The sequence below is a fragment of the Peromyscus leucopus genome, chromosome 11 (assembly GCF_004664715.2).
Source record: "Peromyscus leucopus breed LL Stock chromosome 11, UCI_PerLeu_2.1, whole genome shotgun sequence".
In the NCBI taxonomy this organism is placed as follows: Eukaryota; Metazoa; Chordata; class Mammalia; order Rodentia; family Cricetidae; genus Peromyscus; species Peromyscus leucopus.
Genome location: NC_051072.1, coordinates 20,635,076 through 20,658,359, shown reverse-complemented (window position 1 = coordinate 20,658,359; position 23,284 = coordinate 20,635,076). Strand labels below are relative to the sequence as shown.

The window sequence follows — 23,284 nt, the reverse complement described above, 5'->3', positions numbered from 1 at the left end:
ATGCCCTCAGCAGGATGTTGGATGCCCTGACTGTTCTGCATGGAGTCATCCCATGGGACAAGTGGTTTCAGAAAGAATCTGGTTTTCAGGCAGATTTTTTTCCCCTTTAAATAAACCAGAAAAATCACATATATCTTACTATGCATATATCTTACTATGATAAAAGCAGTGTAACAAAGTTACAGTTTGGAAGTTAGAAAAGTAGGATTACCAGTAGGCATGGTACCACAAATACAGTAGTGATTCCACTCAGGAGCCTGTCCAGTCCTTGTCTGTGTGTACATGTGTGCATGTATGTGTCTTGTGGTTACAATGCAGGTGTGTAAAACTTTCTGGGCTGCATGTGGTTGTCAAATTTGAAGATGGTGCGGTGCCATATTCGTAGAGTATGTACAAGCTGTTTTAACAGCAGGAAATTGCCTTTGTCTCTCATCCGTAGGTTTGCAGCCTTTGAAGCTGCATTCTTCACTTTACTAGGCTTATGCTCAAGGCCGCTCATGGTGGCACCCACCTGGGGACTTCTGTGCAGTTAGGAAATAGCAGAGGTAGGTGTTCACGGCAGGTGCATGTGGTTACTTTGTTGTTGGTTTAAGATTTATTTTAGCCAGCTAAGTTCTGAGGCAGAGGCAGGTGAATCTCTGTGACTTGGAGGCCAGTCTGGTCTGTATACATAGTTCTGGATCAGCCAGGGCTACATAGTGAGACCCTATCTCAAGAAGAAAAAAAAAAAGATTTTATTTTTATTTGAGATAGGGTGTTACTATATAGACCAGGCTGGTCTTGAGCTCACAGAGATATGCCTTTCTACTTCCCAAGTGCTGAGATAAAAGCTGTACACCACCATGCCCTGCAGAATGGATTTTATTTTTTATTTTTTATTGTTTTGGGTTTTTCGCGACAGAGTTTCTCTGTGTAGCTTTGCGCCTTTTCCTGGATCTCGCTCTGTAGACCAGGCTGGCCTCGAACTCACAAAGATCTGCCTGCCTCTGTATTTTATTTTTAAGTTCTGTTTTAATTATCTGTATGTGTGTGGGTATTTCCACAGAGGTCAGAGTTGTTCCCCCTGGAGCTGGGGTTACAGGTAGTTGTGAGCCACCTGATGCGGGTGCTGGGAATGGAACTCAGGTCCTTAAGAAGAGCAGTAGGTGCTCTTAACCACTGAGCCATCTCTCCAGCCCTGATATTTTATTTTTAGTTGTTCATGCATGTGGTATTTTGGCCAAGATTTGACCTGGAACAAACTGGGTATCCCAGGCTGGCCTCAAACCCTGGGTGATGCTCCTGCATTAGCCTCCCAGGGGCTGGAAGGCCATGTCTGGCTTTGAACTAGAACAATCTTTTAACCTCTAGTCTTCTGTTGCTTTGGGAAGAAGACAGAGAAGTGAGGTGGAAGGCCACCCGAGCCCACCCCATCCCTGCGTGCCACCTTGTGACACATTACTACAGAAAGCAAAAGCTTGTCAGTGTCTGCGTGCTAGCAGGGGAGGCCAGCTCCTTTAAGCTTCTCTTGTTTTCCAGCCGGAGAACTGGAATGATAGTAACAGCCTTCTTATACCATAGGTCTGTGACAATTCGTGACCATTAACTCTTGACTGCTCTTGGGAAGGCCTGGGTGGAATTCTTGGCACATAGCCTTCAATAAGTATATGTTTTATTATATTATCCTCCTCCTCCTCCTCATCATCATCATTGTCATCATCATCATCGTCATTGTTATTCAGCCACTGGGGTGTTCCGTACAGTGCTTGCTCACTCATCTTAGAGGACAGAACTCTTTCTGGCTAAGGTGTTAGTAAGTGGAGTGTTTTGTTGTGGTGGTTGCCATGGTGCCGTGACAGGCAAGTTTATTGTGGTAACTATTGGAGTCTTTTTCACTATCTCTAAAAGTTCCTTTTCCTTTTTTTTTTTGTTCCTTTATACATTTGAGAATGATTTGATTATATTTAAAATTCTGACCTAACGAGAACACAGTTGTCAGCGTTTTTCTAGTTTCTGCTAGTTTCGTTGTGTGGTATAGACTGACTGAGTTTTCCTCTGCTCAGGCCTTTCTGTCAAAGGCCAAATTTTGTCCATTTATCACATGTGTCCAGTGACTCATTTAAGGTATGAGTGAAGCAAGTGAAGTCACAATTAGCTTAAGCAAAATAAAATGACGTGTGTTGATTTCAAAGGCGTTTACAAGACCGTGTGTGGTGTCTGGGCTTACAGTTACTCCAGGGGCCTAGATAGTACCCGTTTGTCTCTTGTGTCCATCCTGGATCACCTGGGGTGGTAGGTAGCCTTTCCCAGATGGCCCTTACCTCCTCTATTGCTTACTTTTGGTGAAGGGAGCCCAGATGTCAGGGCTTAAGTGTGGATGAAGGCAATGCGGCTCTGGCTAGAGTGGCCTGCCTACCTTTCTCTAAGGTCAGGTTCCCAGCCTCTGTTTCAGACAGTGGGCCTGACCTGCTGGGTGTTGAGATTTGCCTTTGCTAGGAGTTTAAAAACACCTAAGGACATGGTGCTGTGGTTCTAGCCTGTATGCTACGCACCTTAATAATGAAGGCAAGAGGAGGGCAGCTCATGAAGGTTATACAGTGAGTCCAAGGCCAGTCTTTGCTACATAATAAGTTTGTGTTTCAAAAAACAAAGCAAAACAAAGCAGTACATACCAAAAATCTGAGAACAGCCTGAAAAAAATGAACCCACCTTTTTTCTTTTCTCTCCTCTCCTCTCCCCTCCCTCCCTCCCCCCCCCTCCCCCCCCCCCCCCCCCCCCCCCTCCCTCCCTCCCTCCTCCCTCCCCTCCCTTCCTTCCTTCCTTTCTTGTTTTTGTTTGTTTGTTTATTTTCAAGACAGGGTTTCTCTGTGTAGCCCTGGCTGTCCTGGAACTCACTCTATAGACCAGGCTGGCCTCGAACTCAGGCCTGGCTCTGCCTCCCAAGTGCTGGGATTAAAGGTGTGTGCACCACCACTTGGCTGAACCCAGTTTTTCAAATAAAGAAGTCTCCCTGTGTCGATGCCGTCTCTAGACATACAGCCCAATCCCTTCAGGTCACTTTCCTCCTGTGTCCCGTGCTGGGAAGAGAATGGTTCCTTCCCTCCTGGTCTGTGAGCACACATCCCCTGTCTCCAGTCTGTGGTGGAGGACACTGTTAAAGAGGAGGGTCTGGGACTCAGGCTGTGGGGAAGCCACTGGCAGGTACCTCAGCTTTGTGTCCAGAGCCTCCTTGTCTGGGCTTCGCGTCTCTACCTCATGCTTTTCCCTTCGCTACCCTCTCTTGACCTCTCCACCTCTGCCTACCACCTGCCTCCTTGTCACCGCTCAGGGCCCTGCCTCCTCGCTCTGCCTCAGCTTGCTTAGGTTAGTTAGCTTCAAGGCCACTCGCCCAACTTAATTTTTTACGCTTTTTGTTTTTTTCCCTCCTTTTTGTTCTTTTGTTTTGTTTTTTGAGACAGGGTTTCTCTGTGTAACAGCCCTGGCTGTTCTAGAACTTACTCTGTAGACAGGCTGGACTTGAACTCACAGAGATCCACCTGCCTCTACCTCCCGAGTGCTGGGATTAAAGGTGTGTGCCATCACTCCCGGCATTCCCTTTTTGTTATAAAATATTGTCGTTTTCTACCTGCTGAGTGAGTAGCATGACCCAGAGTGACAAGAGAAACCCCCGTACCCCCTGGGTGTTGTGCCTAAGTATGGTGTGACTCAGTCTGCCAGTCAGTGTGTGGCAGACAGAAGGCAGTGGTACTGTGAGGTACCTGGGAGTCTGTCAAAGTGTTGTGGGTAAGGTTGCCACTGTGACCGACCAGAACAGAGAGATAGCTGAGGAATAAACTGGTAATAGTAGGAATTTGGGGATGGGAAGAAGGTGCCATGATCTCACACAAGAGCTTCAACCTATGATCCTAGAGGTTTCTGGTTCTGGACCAGTCACTTGATGTGACCTTAGACATGGAATTCACCTTTCTGTCTCTTCTCCTCTCCTGTGACATGGATAGGTATCTTCCCTCAGGCTTATTTTGGGGATAAGAAGAAATACAGGTTGAATATTTGGCTCCATACTGCCCTTGTGGTCGATGCCTGATGGCTTATAGATGCTCTTATTATTAATAATAGCTAGAACTGGAAGATTCTTTATTTGTTCAACATCTTTGTGTACTCACCATCGCTCAACACTGGTTAAAATTAGGAACCCAAAGCAACCGTGTACGCAGGAGCTGCACACTGTGTTGGCGGGACAGCAGGTCTCCAGATGGCTCTAAGCACGGAGGTAGGAGCCGCCTGCCTAAGAGGGAGGCATGCCCAGAATGCCCACAGCAGAGGAGGCTTCACACAGCAGCCGGCTTGTGTGAAGGCTGTGTGGGACTTGGAAAGGTCAGTCATACAGGGGGATTTGGTGTGGGAAGCAGGGGCTGGTAAGACAGGCAGACAAGAGGTACAGCTTGAAAGCTTCCAGGTGTGCTGGGAGTGTGCAGTGCGGCCTCTGTCCCCATCCTGTACCAGCATGTGCGTCTCTGCGTGACAGTGAAAAAGGAGTAAGTCTGCAGGAACATGTCCGGTTCTGGAAGGACTCGTTACCACTAGGTCAGTCCGGCTCTGATGAAGCCGACAGGCAAACTCCATGTGCCCCTTGTTCCAAGGCTTTTAACTCCTCCCAGTTATTCAAGCAACATAGAGCTTTCTGGGGAAGATGATGGCGAGTGAGTCACAGAAGGCAGCACCATATGTGCCTGCAGCTGCTGTTAATCACCCCCCAGCTAAGGTTATAGAGCAGTGCCAGCCCAGTACTGCCACCTGTCACCTTTCTGCCAGCCCTTGAGCACATCCAAGAAGGACCATCATTACTGTCAACGTATTAACATCAGGGAGCCTCAGTGTTCTGACCTGTGAGTGGGAATCATACTAATACTGTGTAATTCAAAAGGATGCTGCTAGTCTTGCATGAAGGGATTCATACAAAGCTGTTAACAGTACATGGTAGATACTGTTACTGTTTTTTTTAATTTTTATGTTTTTGGTGCTGGTATTGAACCTGGGCCTCACTTATGGTATGCAAGTGTGCTACCACTGAGCTACACCCCCAGGCTTATATGTTAACCGTAGTTATTCCTTACTACCTCAGAAACTGCAGTTGTGTGTGTGTGTGTGTGTGTGAGAGAGAGAGAGAGAGAGAGAGAGAGAGAGAGAGAGAGAGAGAGCGCACACACGTGTACCTGTTCGTGCATTTGCCTTTCCTGAGCTGAGCCTCAGGAAGTGGGATGGGAAGGAGATGCCCTGATCCTGTGGACAAACCCCTGATTCTGTAGGTTTCCTGTTTGGAGTTAGCCACTTGATGGTGACCTTAGACCTGGGGCTGTCACGTCTTTGAGACATCTCGCTGTACAATTTGTACCGCTGTCTTTCCTGGAGGCTTGTTTTGAGGATGAGAAGAACTAGCCAGACCAGGACCTGGCAGGTCTAGGGGGAGCTTGCCATCCATCCCCCCACTGTGGCCGCCCTTCCTGTCCACCCAGGCCTCCCTGCCTGTGCCCTTGCCGTCTCTCTGGAGTTCGGAGTGTCTTTGTCTTTCTGCATCAGAACCATGTCCAGGACTTTGGGGAGGCCTGGGATCGGGACGGCATGAGAAGTCTTACACTGACCCAGTTCAGCCTGGTTTCCCTCTCTGAAGTCAGCCTCTCAGATTTCTGCCCCAACAGTCCTCTTCCCTCATCATCCGAAAGCTACAGCAGTCACAACCCCAGAGGGTGTCTTCATTTGTCTTACCACCTCCCTGTCTAGAGCATCTTCCGCTTCCTGTCTGCACTGCCTTGCGATCTCTGCACGACCCTGCAGGAGAGGCCCTGTCCAGTGCAGCTTCCGTTTGTTTCCCACCTCAGAGCCCTGTCTATGCGGCCTTTACAGTCAGCTCCGTCTAACAGGAAAGGCTCTCTCGGAACCCTACCTGCTGTGCTTTTGGTAAGACCCTGAGCTTGGCTTCGTAGGCCTGGCCCGTGGCTGTTCCTTTTCTGTGTGACCCAAGGTCTCGATTCCTGGATTTAGAGAATTAAAATCCTGAGTTTAGAGGGTGTTTTGTTTTGTTTTTATGACAGGGTTTCTCTGTAGCCCAGGCTGTCCTCTATAGACAAGGTTGGCATTGAACTCAGAGCTCTGCCTGCCGCTGCCTCCTGAGTATGGGGTTTAAAGACATGCATCACCAAGGGACCCTTCTGAGCCTCAGATATACAAAATAAAAGAACAACGACAAAATCAGGAGATTGATTCACATATGCCCCAGGGACGGGGAAGGTCATGGATTGGGAAGGGAGAGAGACGTTCTTTTTTAACTTCAAAATTTGAGGGACTTTCTTACTGCAGTTTCAAATGCAACCAGATGAGAAACTCCGAAGAGAAACAAGTGGGGTGCGGTGTGTAAAGCTGCTGGGGGGCAGTGCTCAGCGCCTTCCTTCCCTCTGTGTTCTGGGGTCTTTCTGCGTGGCGGCGTCTCCCTCTCTTTGTCCCTGTAGGGCAGAGTGCAGGCGACTCTGGTCCTCGCTGGTGCAGTTGGCTGCTCTTCTTCTGTCTTGCCTATCCACTGCTGTGTGTCAGTTTCCCAGCAAAGCCAGAAGCCCCTTGAGGCCGAGCTCTGTGCCACCCCCTCACCGGTCTGCTTGAATTCTGGTGGCTTCAGGAAGAGCATGATGCATGAAGCTGGTACTAGGATAGGACCTCAGAAGGCAGTTGCCGGGAAGCATTATTTAGAGGGGCTTGTTAGTTGTTAAGCCTGTGACTTGTTAGATGCCTGGAGCCTGTGTGTGTGTGTGTGTGTGTGTGTGTGTGTGTGTGTGTGTGTGTGTGTGAGAGAGAGAGAGAGAGAGAGAGAGAGAGGAGAGAGAGAGAGAGAGAGGTGTGTGTGAACCCTAGCTTCATCTATTTAGCTGTGGGAACCTTGGTTGGCATTACTTAACCTTTGGAAGTTTTATTGGCCTTATCTGTAAAGTGGGGATGAAAATTCCTTACACTCACAGGTGTGTCCAACCTGGAGCACAAGGGACTGTGGTCCAGCTTAATTGTAAATGCTGTTCAACATGTTTGTAGATGACGATATCAATGTCCAAAGGTTGGACACATATGTGAAAATAAATGACACAGGCAAGACATCTATGAGTGGACATATAAATACCAACACAATTCCATTCAGATGTTTGTAGACAGCAGATGCTTAGTCTGGAAATGGTAGTCTCCAGCTAGCCTCTTAAATGAAGACATCTTCTGACTGAAACTGCTTCATGTAATGAGTGAACAGGAGAGTTCTTAAAGGCCAGGCATGTGGTTATCTGTGAGGTGTTGTTACCTTGAACCAGACAGATTGTCAGTTTCTCACTGCATGTCTGTCTGTCTATCTGTCTTCAGATGCTCTTCTGTTGGTTTATTATCAGGGTAATTGGTGCCTGCGGTGGCCAAAAGCAGTGTATATAGCTAGCAGAGTGGTGCTGTGGTCAGCAAAGCCATTGCCCTGCCCTGCTTTTTGAGTCAAAGGCTCAGGGAATGGGTCTGCCAGTAAGGCTGCATCTGAGGGAGCCAGTCCTTCCGTAAGCATCTCCAGGAAGATTCTAGCAACCTGCAGTCGATTAACTGTGGGTTCTCCAGGCTCTGGTCTATATCATCAGTGAGAAAACTGGTGTTTAAAATCTGACTTGAATGTACCCCTATTCTCTCAGTGAAACTAGAAAATGTTTCCGGAAGTCAGGTCAGGGAGCAATTTGATAACGTCTGGCACTAGCCACATGCATAGTGGGAGCTTTCTGTCACTGTGATATACCTGAGGTAATGATCTGATTAGTAAAAAGCTCAGGTTGATTTTGGCTCATGTGTTTGGAGGGTCTAGTCCCTGATTTGTTGACCTGGTTTCTTCCTGTGATGAGGTAGCACATCGTGGTAGGAGTGTGTGGTGGGACAAAACTGCTGACTTCGTCCATGAAGGGATCAGGGTCCCATCATCTGCATTGAGGGAAGGCCTAAAGACGTTCACTGTGCCACATCACTTCAGGTTTCCATTAGCGCCAGACAGTCTGACCTTTAACATAAGGTACCAGATCAGCAGTCAGACCTCTAACATAAGGAACCAGACCAGCAGTCAGACCTCTAACATAGGTACCAGACCAGCAGTCAGACCTCTAACATAAGGTACCAGACCAGCAGTCAGACCTCTAACATAAGGAACCAGACCAGCAGTCAGACCTCTAACATAAGGAACCAGACAGCAGTCAGACCTAAAAGGTACAGACAGCAGTCAGACCTCTAACATAGGTACCAGATCAGCAGTCAGACCTCTAACATAAGGAACTTGGGTGGATAGTCTAGAGCCTAACTATTGCACTTAGGAATTTAGTAGAACTGTTAGTTCATTCTTTCAATAACTCCGCCTGGCACTGAAGAATATTACCCAGAGAAGAACTTACTTGTTTTTGTATTTTTTGATGTATATGCTCTTCCAGTAGACTTTAACTGACAATTTTCTATCTGTCAGGGGTAGGAGCTGAAACTAAAAAACCATGAAGGTACAGTCTAGGCCCTGAGTTGCCATCATTTCTTGGTGAGACAGACTAGGTAAGAGATAACTGCAGTAAAGTATGGGAAGTACTGTAACAGAAGCATATAGAGTGCCTTCGGTATCCAGAAGGGCCCCTTGTCAGTCTTGTGAGGAAGGCTGGATCAGGGACAGCTGGACAAAGGAGCTGGACTGTGGGGATAGTGGAGTGGACAGGGTTGGGGACCTGTATGCATGGGGTGGTCTCAGTACATGCCCAGGGGCTGGGATCTCACAGAGGCAATAAGACTTGGTCATCGTCGTAGGAGCACGCAGGTGACAGAGGATGATGGCCTGAGTAAGAGAGCGCTAGGGAGGGTTGATCTGCATGTGCTGTGAAAGCAGAGCGTGGACCCGAGGAGCAGGCAGCAGTTAAAGAATGACCCCCTGCTTCCTGGAGTGACCCCACGGAGGCAGCTTCCTAAGAGTCAGGGGTGGGTGTGGTGAGGAGTTGGCAGGACTGAGGGACATGGCTGTGTGAGTGTCCATGGGGCTGCTGGGCTGTCTAGATCTGGAGCTCTGACAACAGATCTCGAATGAAGAAATGTTTGCAGATAATCACCCGGAAGCCCAGTTAGTGGGAGTGCTTGTCTACAAGGCCTGTGGAGAGAGAGGCATTAAGGCCTTCTCAGAAAAAGGACTTGAGGAAGAGTGTTGGCCATTCTACGTACATCTAACCTCTGCTCATTGCTTGGGTCTCAGGATAATGACACTTTTCCGAGGGTTACTGTCTTCTTTAATCCCTTTCTGAATCCAGATGAGGTAGGGCACACACCCGTGATCTCTGGAGGCTGAGGCAGGAGAATCACAGTTCAAGGTCATCAGCTCCACAGTCTGATGGAGGCCCGTCTGGGCTCTGAGATTCTGGACCCTCTCCGAATGTGGTTAGGTGTTTTTGCTGGGCTCCCTTTTACCTGCTCTCCTTCAGCACCCACGCTGTGCTGCTGTGGTGTTGGACATGGTGTGCTCTGAAGAGGTAGAGAGCGTGGGCTGCCTCGTCCCTGTGTTTGCTGTGCCTGGACTAGAGTAGATCCTGAGGGACGGCTGCTCAGTAACTGAAAGAGTCTGCCCCGTGTTGAGGAGAGGTGGTTCGGGGACAGGCAGGATGGATTCAAGGTAAGAGCGTACACAGCTTTAGTTGTTTTCCTGAGGCTGAAGGGCCACTGTATTGTATTGTTCCTGGCTCAGGCTTTTTTTTTTTTTCAATCTGAACAATGAGAATAGTAAGGGCAATTAAGAGTCATGAAAATTAAATGAAATGTGCCAATAGATTTTTTTATGTGGCTTTTAGTAACTGTTGTCTCAATTATCCAAGAAGCCAATGATTTTTTTTTTGTCTGAATTTCAAAGAAGTAAATTATTCTTTTCTCCTTTTTTTTCTTTAGTATGTTGTGATGGCTAGTTTTATGATAGCTTCATCCAGGCTAGAGTCATTTGAGAGGTGGGAACCTCAATTGAGACAGTGTCTCCATAAGACCTGGCTGCAGACAAGCCTGTAGGGCCTTTTAAATAGTGATGGACGTGGGAGGGCCCAGCCCACTGTGAGTGGTGCCACCCCTGGGCTGGAGGAGGTCCTGGGACTGTAAGAAAGCAGGCTGAGTAAGCTGTGGAGAAGTCAGTAAGCAGCACTTATGCATGGCCTCTGCATTAGGTTCCTGCCCTGTTTGAGTTCCTGTTCTGACTTCCTTCAGTGATGAGCACTGATGTGGAAGTGTCAGCCAGATAATCCCCTTTCCCCAAGTTGTTTTTGGTCATCGTGTTTCATCACAGCAACAGTGACCCTGAATAGGACAGGATTTTATGCATATTTGCATGTGAGTAGGCACATGTGTGAGAGTTTGCATGTGTGTAGGACTGAGGTCGATGAGAATTATCCCCAAGTCTCTTCCATCTTACTCCTCAAGACAGACAGGCTCACCAGTTCAGTCAGTCTTGTTAGTCAGCTTGCCCAAGGGATCCCGTTTCCACCTTCCAAGGCCGCCACACCCACCTGCTATTTTAAGTGGGTTCTGGGGACCCAGACTGTGATCCTCATAGTTGTATGGCCACTGCTTTCATCACTGAGCCATTTCCCCAGCTCCAGTTTATTCGTCTTTGTCCCCAGCACTTGGTAGTTTAGGACTTTCAGTGTTTGTTGAAATGGGTTGCTCCATATTAGAGACGGTCATTTTGCAACTCTGTTATCAAACATATGGCATGAAGTACTGACTCATCCATACTGAAGCCCTGTGATTTGGGGGCCACTCCTCAGAAACAGATCCCAGGAGAGATGAGATTAACAACCTTTGTGGTGCTGGGAGTTTCTGTGGGTACGTCTTCTTTGGGTGACAGTTCTCAAGATCTCATCTTGTCTGGCGTAGACATTTCTAGAAAGGGTGTGCTTCTGGCTGAGCATGGGTTTATCTTGGATGAGGGGGTACTGGCAGCTGCAGGCCCTAGGAACAGTTGATTCTCACAGTGGGACCCGGAACAGATGCAGCTAACTCCTTTTGATCTGTGGAAGAAAAGCTTCGGAAATCAGCGGACTTATTTTTCATGCCCTTATCCTGTTTTTAGATTAAAACAGAAAGAATGCCCCAAAGCACTGAGATAAACATTGAAATTGGAGATGAAGAAAGCCCAGCTCTTACCCTGCACTCCTGCAGAAGCACTCTTCGTTTGTATCTTACCCCCGTTCTAATTGAGTCCGTGCCCCTGAGACTGCCTAGCTTTACGAGCCAAGACATACTGTGACCCTGGTGACAACAGTGTTCTGCTTTTCTTTTATACCATTATAGCGAACTTTGTCCCTATTCAATGGGACAGTGACAGGTGCAGGCAGAGCATATAGGCCGTTTGTAACTTACACACGTTGAAAATTTGTCTTTCTTTGAAATGGGTTAGCTTTTGAAAAGTCTCATTGTGACCAGTAGAGCCATTTCTCTTTGCATATTAACAAGGTCAGTGAGAAATGACTTCTTCTCTGTGAGGAATTTGATGTCACAGTTCATGGCTTTAGGAATAAGAAGGTCACCATTTGCCGATTACACAGCTGACGGTGACCACCAGAGTGACAGGAAGTGCAGAGGCATGAGAAGAATCCTGGCCCGTCTCAGAAACCAAGATGGGTTCCAAGCTTCCACCGTCCGAAGAACAAGGCTCCAGAGGGCGCTGGCTCCCTGGCTGCTGGGTAAACTGGTTGTGAGATCCTGAAATGGTGCCAGGTCTGTCCATGGAGGCTGGCCGTCCTACTGAGGTTCTTCTGGATGTGCTTCATGAGCGACAGTCTGGATTGGTGCCACACACGGCATGCAGCATTTAAGGGGGTGTTCTTTCCTTGCCATGCTGTGCCATGGTTAGAGCATTTGGCAATACCAGCCATACTAATGGTCACATCTAGCTATTGTTTCTTTTTTTAAACGACTCCCCCTGTCCACCCTTTCCACCACCCCAGAGAAATGGCTTCTCTCTGTAACAGTCCTGACTGTCCTGGAACTTACTCTGTAGCCCAGGCTGGCCTCGAACTCACAGAGATCTGCCTTCCTCTGCCTCCCAGTGCTGGGAATAAAGGTGTGCGCGCCGCCGCTGCCGCCGCCGCCACCACCACCACCACCACCACCCAGCTGTCTGTTGTTTCTTTATCTCCCATATGCTTCTTTGTCTCTTGGTGATTTCAGGATCTGCCTAGTAAGAAACTTGTAAAGTTATTTTTCAATTTTTAGATGTTATTTGAGACAGAGTCTCACTTGTAACCTGGACTGGCCTAAAGCTCACTGTCTTGTCTGTACTAGCTTCAAACTCATATTGTTCTTTCTGCCTAAGGCTGCCAAAGGCTGGGATTTCTGGTATGAGCTACCATGCTTGACTTTTTATTTAAAGTGTGTGTGTGTGTGTGTGTGTGTGTGTGTGTGTGTGTGTGTGTGTATTGAATTTATTTTTATTTTATGTGTATGAGTGTTTATGTTGCCTGTATGTATGTGTACTGTGTACATGGCAGTGCCCATAGAGCCTGAAAAAAAGATGTTAGATCCCTTGGAACTGGAGGTACAGACAGTTGTGAGCTGCCATGCCGGGAACTGAACCCAAGTCCTCTGCAAGAGCAGCAAGTACTCCTAACCAGAGAGCCATATCTCCAGCTTTATTTCAAATTTTTGAGACAGTCTCACTCAATAGTTAAGGCTGCCCTTGATCGTGTAATCCTCCTGCCTCTCCCTCCTAAGTGGTGGAATTAGTTCCATTGTGACTAAAATTACAAATAAAAGTAAGAAGTATGAAGTTTACTTTTAATTATTAATAATTCAACTAAATCTTTGAGTATTTACTGTGTATCAGAGCTGTATTAGATTCTGGGGACAAAGACTTGCCCCAAAGGGCTTATTGACTTCATGGAGATAGATAATTATAGGAGAGGAGACACAGGGGCTGGAAGGACCTGGCAACAGAGAAGGTTTCCCTGAGGAAATGCTCTTGTACTGAGCTACACAAAAACGTTCTCAGTGCCAAAGAGGGATAGGAAACATTCAAGGCAAGAGGAAATGCCTGTGGAGACAACTCCGGACGAGAAGGTATGAGGGAGATACAGGGGGCTGAGAGAAGACTAAATGCCTAATACAGTGATGAGGACACAGTAGGAGGCCAGACCGGTCAAGTAGATGGGCCATGTTAAACAGGGCTTCATAGTCTTGAGACTGGTCAAGTAGATGGCCATGTTAAACAGGGCTTCATAGTCTTGTGACTGGTCAAGTAGATGGGCCATGTTAAACAGGGCTTCATAGTCTTGTGACTGGTCAAGTAGATGGCCATGTTAAACAGGGTTTCATAGTCTTGTGACTGGTCAAGTAGATGGTCATGTTAAACAGGGCTTCATAGTCTTGAGACTGGTCAAGTAGATGGCCATGTTAAACAGGGCTTCATAGTCTTGAGACTGGTCAAGTAGGTGGGCCATGTTAAACAGGGCTTCATAGTCTTGAGATGATAGGTCTTTATCCCATACCTAAGCCAGAGCAGGCTGTGTTCTGAAAAGATCGTTCCTACTTGAGGGTGGAGAATGGGTTAGGAAGAAAGCAGAGGCAAGTGGCCTAGTTGGAACTATTGCAGTGGTGTGGGTAAGAGATGAGGTTACCTCCAATAGGACGGTGCTGGTGGGCAGAAGAGAGGAGCATGGGTTGTGGGTGTCCTCAGTAGGTGCTATTGATATAATTGGTGTTAGATTGGATGTTGAGGGTGTTTGGAAGAGGTGTAAAAGGACACTCTTAGGATGGCCTTTAGGTTGTGTGCTCTTGAGGGGAAGCATCATCGTGCCCAGACAGTGCGCAGCAGTGTCAGGGTTGGAGCACAGTGAACCATGCTCCTCATGAACTCTCCAGATTGGGATGGCAACCTAGAGATTGATGCTTTACACAGTAAGTCCTAAGGAATAACTGCATCAGCTGGTGTGAATGAAGCCCAGGATTTCTTCTCTGTCTTCTCTGTCGGCCAGTGTCGCTTCGGTCCATTACTTGTGTAGAGTAGGTGTGATGGTTAATTCTGGTTCCGTTTAAGCGGATTAAGAAATGCCTAGGAGATTAGTAAAGCACACTTTGGGTGAGTTAGTGAAAAATTTCTAGAGTCAGTTAATCATGGGGCTCTGACCCAATGAATGGATTAATCCCTAGATAGACTTATTATATGATGGCATTCTGGGGGGTGGGGTGGAAGACAGGAAGTTGGGACTAGTTGGAGGAGGTTGGTAGCTGGGGGTATGTCCTTGAGGGCTAGATCTTGCCTTGGTTACTTGTAGTGTACTGTTCTCTTTGCTTCTTGTCTCTCATGGTGTGAACTCCTCTGCTCTGCTGTGCCCCCACCATGATGGATTGACACTAAACCGTGGGTAATGTAATAAATCCTCCTTGAATTTCTCAAATATTTGACTTACACACAGGTCTTTTTTGTTTTCCCATCAGCACTCTTTGAGGCTTTCTCCTTCGCCCCACTCCCTTTTTGGAGACAGGGTCTCATGTAGCCTTCGCTGGCCTTGAACTAACTGCAGATAGACCTTGAACTCCTGAACAACCAGCTCTTGTGGGCACTGTCTTTGGTACCTGCTCTGAGCAGACTTCAGGTGGAGCTTAAGAGTGACTTGACTGATCATCCTGTTTTCCTTTTCCTTCCGCTTCTCCTTTTGATACAAGAGACATTGTGGCCTTTTGCAAGAGCACAGAACTAGGTGAGAATAGATACCTGGGCACGGATTCTACTGCTCCATATACCAGTTGGTGCCTCCATCTGTAAAGGAGATATTCTAGGGTATGATGATTATTTCAAAGTCTTGCTGTGGGGATTAAATGAGCTAATAAATTCAAAGTCCTTTAAACAAGCCAGGTGCTTGGGGCTCAAGAAATGCTTGTCATCATTCACCTTTCTCAGTGAGGCTGGCCCTGTGCTTACTTTGAAAGAGGACTGGAGACTTTGGCATTCAAAGATTGAACAACTGACTCTGAGTCCATAGTGTCCACTGGGTTGGGACGCAGTAGATCGTATTGCACTAAGGAAGAGATTGTATTTATTCATGTATTGGTAAAGGTCATATTGCACAGCCTGTGGTCGTTTGTCCAAGAGGTTCACTTATGGGGGCAAAGCTTATGCTCGGCAAAACACGGCATGACTGGGAGGAAGATGCACACGTGAGAATTTTCTTTGAGGTAGGGTCTCATTTAGCCCAGGTCGATGCCCCATTTTCTCTAACTTAGTTGCTGATCCTCTTTAGGCCACAGACCCTTCATCTGTGAAGTGAAGGCAGTACTGGGGCTGTGAGGTGAATGGAGAGTATGAATGTGGTAGGAAGAAAAGCTAATTAGATGTTGGCTATTGTTGTTAGTTAGAGCATGCAGGTGAGTCTGTCAGCCTGGCTAAGGAGGACTTTTGTCACTCAGTGCAAAGTTCTACTCATCCATTATTACTACGCGGGGCTTGGGACTTTCGGCAGCATTCCAAATAGGTGAGGTGGCCGAGGGATCTAGATGTGGGCTGAACAGGGTGTTGGTGTAGTTAATTTAGTGTCATTTGAGACAAGGACTTGCATAGAGTTGGTGATAAGATTGTTTGCAGCAGCAGCGGCGGCAGCGGCTGGCGGCGGCTTACTGTGTTCTGACCTTTCCCTTCCTGGCTCCAGCGCTGAGGAAGTGTGATGAATAATGGCAGTTTCGGTAGGAAGTTGAGCAGGTTAGGAATCCATCTGTTGGCTTTTCAGCTGGCTCTTCTGATGTTGAAATCACCAACTGCTTCGTAAAGTATGTGGCTCCTGGGTGACTTTGTTGCTTTTGGGTTTTCCCAAGATTGAAACAAGATTGATTTTCAATTAGCAGCTTGGTACCAATATTAAAATGTATTTCAATTATTCCAGGGAAGAAGTCAGTGCTTTTAAATCTAGAGGCTGTACTAAACACAGCCTCTTCCTTTCACTCCAGGAAGTACTCAGCATGGTTGATGGCGTTCTCTGAACACCCTCTTAGCTGTGACCTGTGTTCTGAATGGAGGAGGCAGAGGGTCTTCCTCTGGGGTCTTTTTACCATTTCCTTTTTCCTCCTCTCCCCTCCCTTGTTTCTCTGCTTTAATTGCTGGGCCTTGAACTCAGGTCTCATGTTCAGTGAGGCCTACCACTGAGCTCTACCCCAGCCTTTCCTTTTCAGCCAAAGCACCCCACCCCCTTTCCGGATATAGATACTCAGGCTGACCTCCGTGACATGACTCGACCCTTGAACAGGCTCCCTTGATACTGATGTCACAAGGCAGGCGGTACAGCTCTTCATCCCATCCCTTTGGACCCTTTTCTGAGAGTGGGACACTTGTCCTTTCCAGCTGCAATGCATTCATGCTCCTGATTCAGCCCTGTGCTTTGCTTTTCTGTCATCATTAAGAACAATTTTTCCATTCATTTTACACACCAATCAAAGATCCCCCTCTTCCCTCCCGCCCCCCCCCCAGCTTCCCCCTCCCAACCCACCCCCCACTCTTTCCCACAAGAAGGCGAGGCCTCCTGGAGCATGAGGAGGCACATCCAGTAGAGGCAAGTCCAAGCCCCTCTCCTGCCTCTTACTGGAGAGAGGAAATACTGTGTGCTCACTTTACTCCTGTACTTCCCGTCTCTTGCTGTCCGTGGGATAAAGCCCAGATCCCTTAGGATGGTACACAAATCCCCGTAAGCCGTCCAGCCGCAGCCTCTCACGGTGACACCTCTCACGGTGTCAGCCGCCGCCGCCGCCGTTTGTACCTTCTCTGCATGACAGACCTTGTCTGTCTGCGTATGCTCCTCATTTGTCATTTCCGAGGAGAACAGGATCTTCTCTACCTCCTTCTCTGTTGGTCTCCCTGCCGTTCGGTGCCTTTCAGGTTCCCACAGCTCTGTAGCAGGGCCTTCCCTGAGCATCCTTCACAGTGTGCTGTACAGGGGCTTGGTGCTGTCTTCCAGGCTGGACTGCATGCGCTCGTTTTTCCTTTGGTGCCTGGGTCCAGCACTGTCAAGGATTCATTTAAATGACCTGTCTTCCATAAAAGACCTTCCTGTGTACTTACACATTTCATCTACCTTAGGAAGTATAGCATATTCTCCTTTAAGAAAAAATTAAAGTGTATGTATGTGTCTGTGTATATATGTATACATATAGGACTTAGTTTGGAAACGACAGGGTTAAGAACAACATGGAATTTTTGTTAAGTATTCTGTCTGTAGAGGCCATAAGTCAGTTTCTGTGTCATTTCTGAGGTACCATCCACTTTGTGTTTGGGACAAGGGCTCTCACTGGCCTGAGGCTAACCTGGCTGACTAATGAAGGTCTTGTTGCCTTAACCTCCCCACCACACCTAACCTTTTAATATTTCCTAGGGATTGAGCTCAGGTTTTATGCTTACAAGCAGGTGGCTAGCTCTCCAGTCTTTCTTAAGTTTTAAGATGTTTATTATCTTGCTTTTGTTTGTCCAGGCTGGCATCAAACTGATGATCCTCCTGCCTCAGCCTCTGAATGCTGGGATTACCCATGGAACACCACCACACCCATGGAGTTTGAAGTTTTTTAAGTCGTTTTCTGCCTGGCGTGTGTTGGGGCAGGAGAGTGGATGTACCTGTCTACATTCAGTCGTGATGGGAGTGTGGTGGCCCCGAGGAAAGCCATTCAAGCAGCATCAATACCAGCAGAATAATGTCAAGTCCTGTGAGGGCTTTCCTGGCTAGAGGCCCCTTATCCTCACCCCTCCTGAACCTCATGTATTTGAAGCTATAGAGCTGCTTGGGACTCTTCCCTGCCAGTCTCGTGAGGTGGTGGCTGTGACATTAGATCCTTATCCTGTGGCTCTAAGGAATAGTGTAACATGATGTGTTGGGTGATATGACTCTAGTCATCTCTGATTTCCATTGTCAGGGAACTCACCAGTCAGCATCCTGACCGTAAACAGAACTCCACTGTGATGACACATGTATGCCAACAAGGGCATTGGTCGTCGTGACACAGGGGTGACTCAAAGAGCGGTCAGCTTCTGAGAGCCATATTCGTATCTCCCCTGTCCGCCCTAGCCTTTTCGTGTGTTCACTATCTGCAGAACGGCCGGCTCCCTCTGCATCACCATGCTGTGGCCTACTTTTCAAGGCTGCAGTTGACGCAGCCAGCTAGATTAGCAGCTTTGAGCCTTTCCGAGAAGTTAATAGGAGAGAGAGTGATTAGCCTGTGTGTGTAAAGCCCTTCTTCCTGTTCGTTCCCATTGCAGTAACGGGGAGAAGCGGGTCCTTCCCAGAGGCTGGGCACTGGGAACGGTGGTCTGGGGAAGAAGGGAGATTGCGATTGGACAGTATACTACAGGCTTCTCTGAGTTACTCCGTCTCTGGAATTTAGAGCAAGAATTTCACACCCTGCATAGTGGTGGACACCAGTCATCCCTGCACTCAGGGGGCTGAGGCAAGAGAATCCTGAGTTCAAGGCCAACCTGGCCTGCACAGTATGTTTTGAAAAAGACAGGCTACGTCTTCTGATGTAAGAACAGCATAGTCCTCGCCCCAGCTGGCCGAGGTGTTGGGAGTGCATTCTAAGCACTAGTTGACAGATGCCACAGTTTTCATCAGCTGATAGGATTTAGTGATTCCCTTTGCTTTCTCTTCAGAGAAGGATGATAGAAGCTGACAGAAGTAATCATGCTTTCATGTAGTTATTCGCCTGTGACAGAGAATGAAAACTCTGAGTGAGAATTCCTAAATTACCTAACACTCACCTGTACGAGTACACGGATAGCTCATTCAACCTCCAGAAGATTGCATCAGACTCAGCTCCCCTGACAGGCTCCTCAGACTCCCTAGCGCACCCCAAGTTTGAGAAGCCTGTCCCCAGATTTGTGGTATCTCCTGGATAGAAATCCTGTTCACATCAAAAATAGGCTATCTTGAAAGGATTCTCTAGGGAAGCAAAGACACTCTGTCTCATCTTTGCGGCAGCTGACTGCCCTCCAACTGCCTCGGCCACACCCACGTTTATTCTGATGCCATGATTCAGTCTGAATGAATACAGTCGATCCTTACTCTACCCATAGCCTTTTACCTAAGTGAAATGAAATGAACCCAGTTCATTTGCTGACAAAACTGTTGTGTCTTTTGGTATTTTCCAGTCAGGGATTGACTGACTACATCATCCCCGTGGCATCATTTACTGTGTTTCTCTATGCTGTTTTTGTTTTGTTTTCTGTTGTATTAGGGATTGAACCTGGGACCTCCTATGCTAGGGAAGTGCTCTACCACTGAACTATACTGGAAGCCCAGCCTCTTTACACTGTCTAGGTGTGCTGGGGCCTAATGCTGACTGGGGTCACAGGCTTGCACCGCCAGCCTGCCCTTTTCCTTCCCTCCTTCCCTGCTTCCTTCTACCCATCTGCCCTTGGCTGGGTCTCACTCCGTATCCCAGGCTGACCTCGACTTCCTTATGTAGCTCATGCTGTTCGAACATACAATCTCTCTGCCTCTGAGCCTTGGATTCCAGGTGTGTTTGAGGTTAGGTGTTTTGGTAGGAATACTTCTTAGATGACTTGGCTGACTTCACTAGGAAGCTTAGTCTCCTGTCATGTTAACAAGTGTTTGCACTAAGTCACTACTTAGCAAAGGAGCAAGCATCACTCATTCAGTTTTACAAATTGTCCTTGAATATCCAATAAATGCTGAACACAAAATAGAGGGACATGAGGATAGATATTGAGAAACCGACATTGAGCCAGGCCTTGATTCTCCAGTAGAAGTGATTGCAGCTCTGGACAACATCTTGTGGTTTTAAGTCACTTGGAGTGGACAGTGGATATTGCAGGTGTCTTCACTGAGTCCTAACTTAGTGTGCTACATAGAGTAGTTGGATCTGTACAGGCTACATACTGTCCTGTGTCCTCTGTTTGTCTGTTAAAGATATTTTGTCTGCACTGACTACATACCGTCCTGTGTCCTCTGTCTGTTATAGATATTTTGTCTGCACTGACTACATACTGTCCTGTGTCCTCTGTCTGTTAGAGACATTTTGTCTGCACTGACTACACACTGTCCTGTGTCCTCTGTCTGTTATAGATATTTCATCTGTACTGACTACATACTGTCCTCTGTCTGTCTGTTATAGATATTTCATCTGTACTGACTACATACTGTCTGGTGTCCTGTCTGCTATAGATATTTCATCTGTACTGACTACATACTGTCTTCTGTCTGTCTGTTATAGATATTTCGTTTGTACTGACTACATACTGTCTGGTGTCCTCTGTCTGTTATAGGTATTTCGTCCGTACTGACTACACACTGTCCTGTGTCCTCTGTCTGTTATAGATATTTTATCTGCACTGACTACATACTGTCCTGTGTCCTCTGTCTATTAGAGATATTTCATCTGCACTGACTACATACTGTCCTGTGTCCTCTGTTAGAGATATTTCGTCTGTACTGACTACATACTGTCCTGTGTCCTCTGTCTGTCTGTTACAGATATTTCGTCTGTACTGACTACATACTGTCCTGTGTCCTCTGTCTGTCTGTTACAGATATTTTGTCTGTACTGACTACATACTGTCCTGTGTTCCTCTGTTTGCCTTTTAGAGATAGACTAGACTTTTTTCCCCTAAGATGACTCAGTATCTGTTGCTTTTAACCCTTGGTTTTCTTTGGAGAGAGAGGAGCTTATTCTCTGACATGTCTCCTTTTTCTTCCTGAATCTGTGTCTGAGTTATGTTTCTTTGCCTAGATGTCATTTTTAACTTGTTCCTTCATACAAGGGATGCCTACCTCTGCCTTTCTGTTCGGGATAAGTAATAGATATAAATCCTAAAATCTAATTTAATACACTGACTGTCACTAAAACTTACTGGAATTTTCTGTCCACTTTTATTTAAAAGATATCTTTATTATTTATCTATCTGTCTATCTATTTATTTATTTATTTTGGTTTTTTGAGATGGTTTCTCTGTGTAGCTTTGGAACCTGTCCTGGAACTCATTCTGTAGCCCAGGCTAGCCTTGAACTCAAAGAGATCTGCCTGCCCCTGCCTCCTAAGTGCTGGAATTAAGATGTGTGCCACCACCACCCAGCTCTGTTTGTTGTTGCTGTTGTTGTTGTTTTTTAAAGACAGTCTCATTTAGCCCAACCTGGCCTCATATTTGCTATATAGCCAAGAATGACCTTGAACTTCTTGATCTCTCTGCCCCCACCTCTTTGCTGTTTTTACCGTCATGTTCTGCCACATCCTGTTTGTATATGTATACATATATGCAGGTACATGTGCATGTGTGTGCTCATGGAGGCCGCAAGTTGATATTGGGTGTCTTCTTTAGTTGCCCTCCGTGTTATTTTTGAGACAGTCTCTCACTCAGTCTGTTTGGCTAGACTAGCTAGCCAATGAGCCTCCGGGATCCCCCTGTCTCTGCTTTCCCAGTGTTGGGATTGCAGGTGCATGCTGCTGTGCCCTGAGTTTAGGTCCCCATATGCTCATGCAGCAAGTACTTTACTGAAGGAGTCCTCTCTACATCCTGCTTTTGTTTGCTTGCTTGCTTTTGTTTTTCATGCTGGGGATTTATGCATGGTAGGCAACAGCTCCAGCTCCCTAACCGTGCATTTAAGAATAGCTTGTTAAAGGCCAGTGAGGTAGTTTAGTGAATAATGTACTTGTTTGAGCCCTTACATGGTAGGAGGAGAAATCCAGCTCCTACCACTTGTTCTCTGACCCCCCCCCACATACACAGTGGCACGTGCCTGTGCTTGCATGTCTGTACATACACAGTAAATAAATGTAATAACAATAGCTTATTAAATCAACATAAACGTCCTGAGCATAGGTGGTAATTTAATATGCATTCTAAAAGCGTGCCTTTATTGTTATTTTGGGCCCTTAATAATAAATGAAAATCGTGACCTTTTTTTTTTTTTTTTTGGTTTTTCGAGACAGGGTTTCTCTGTGTAGCTTTGCTACCTTTCCTGGAACTCACTTGGTAGCCCAGGCTGGCCTCGAACTCGCAGAGATCCGCCTGGCTCTGCCTCCCGAGTGCTGGGATTAAAGGCGTGCGCCACCACCGCCCGGCGAAAATCGTGACCTTTTGCTTTTGTATTTATTTGTTTATTTATTTATTTTTAGGAAATTCACACAACTGAAAAGGAAGTAACGCAGAAGGAAGTCACTCTTCACTTGTTGCCAGGTAACGGTCATGTTAGCATCATATCTGACAATCAGCTCAAGGCCAAAGATAGGTTACGTCATCCCTAGTGTTGCTATTATAAACTCTTTTGTTCTCATCCTCTGGCACATAACAGTGATGATGTATCATAATAAAGATGTCAAGGTCTTGGTAACTACACACCTGGCTCAGGGTGTTACAACATTTGGAAGGAATTTTCCTTGTTTCCCTTTCCTCCAACCTGATGGGAATAAATGGGAAATTCTCACTTCTTTCACAAGTCAGTGAAGCCTTTCTGAGGGGGTCCTACTTGGCTTTGTCCAGTATTTCTGGTCTCCAGTTAAGAAAATCCTAGTCCCTGGAAGAATCCCATAGTCTGCATGTACTTCCCGCTGCCTCTGTCCATAGTTGCTCTCAGATCTCACAGCTGCCTGGCCTCCGGGGCTGGTGGTGGGAGCCTCACCCGTCTGTCTGCTGGTGTATCACTTCTGAGTTCAAGAACAGAGACCTCTTGGTGGCATATCTCCCTCTTATGTGGAGAATGTTGCCAACTGTATAAAAATCCTTTCTTTTCAAGTGTTTTGTTGATTTTGAAACTGGGTTTCACACAGCTCAGGCTGGCTGGGGTTTGTGACCTTCTGCTGCCTCTCCCGAGCCCTGGGCTCACAGATGTGCATGCATTTCAAAGGGTTTTTGTTTTCCTTGTAATGTGTGTTTTCCCGTAACAAGGATGCCTGACTTTTTATTACCCCTTCCCCACCTCCCCAAGACAGGGTTTCTCTGTGTTGTCCTGGCTGTCCTGGAAATCACTTTGTAGACCAGGCTGACCTCAAAGATCTGCCTGCCTCTGCCTCCCAAGTGCTGGGATAAAAACTAGATCAAATGAATTTTTAACCAACAAGTGAAGTCAGAGGTGAAGAAAGCCGGAGGGAGGCCCTAGGGAAGACGGTCATCTGTCAGATGACAAGAAAATCCCTCTGTTGTTGTTGTTGTTGCAAAATTGACTCTTGTTTCCTATGTGTCCGTCTCTTCTTGTCCTCCCCCAGACACTAGCAGGTTTTCTCTGCTTCTGGGGAGCAGAGGCTCGCCTGGCTCCACCCTAGTGCTTTTGGG

At 47.0% G+C, this 23,284-nt stretch overlaps 1 protein-coding gene across 1 annotated transcript in view; it reads left to right on the top strand.

Annotated features, from left to right (window-relative positions):
• Positions 1-23,284, top strand: part of Mtmr12 (myotubularin related protein 12) — a 74,789-nt gene that overhangs the window by 7,460 nt on the left and 44,045 nt on the right. Inside the window, 1 exon segment of the mRNA XM_028884413.2 lies at positions 22,132-22,192. The gene's annotated coding sequence lies outside the window, so the exon portion shown is untranslated.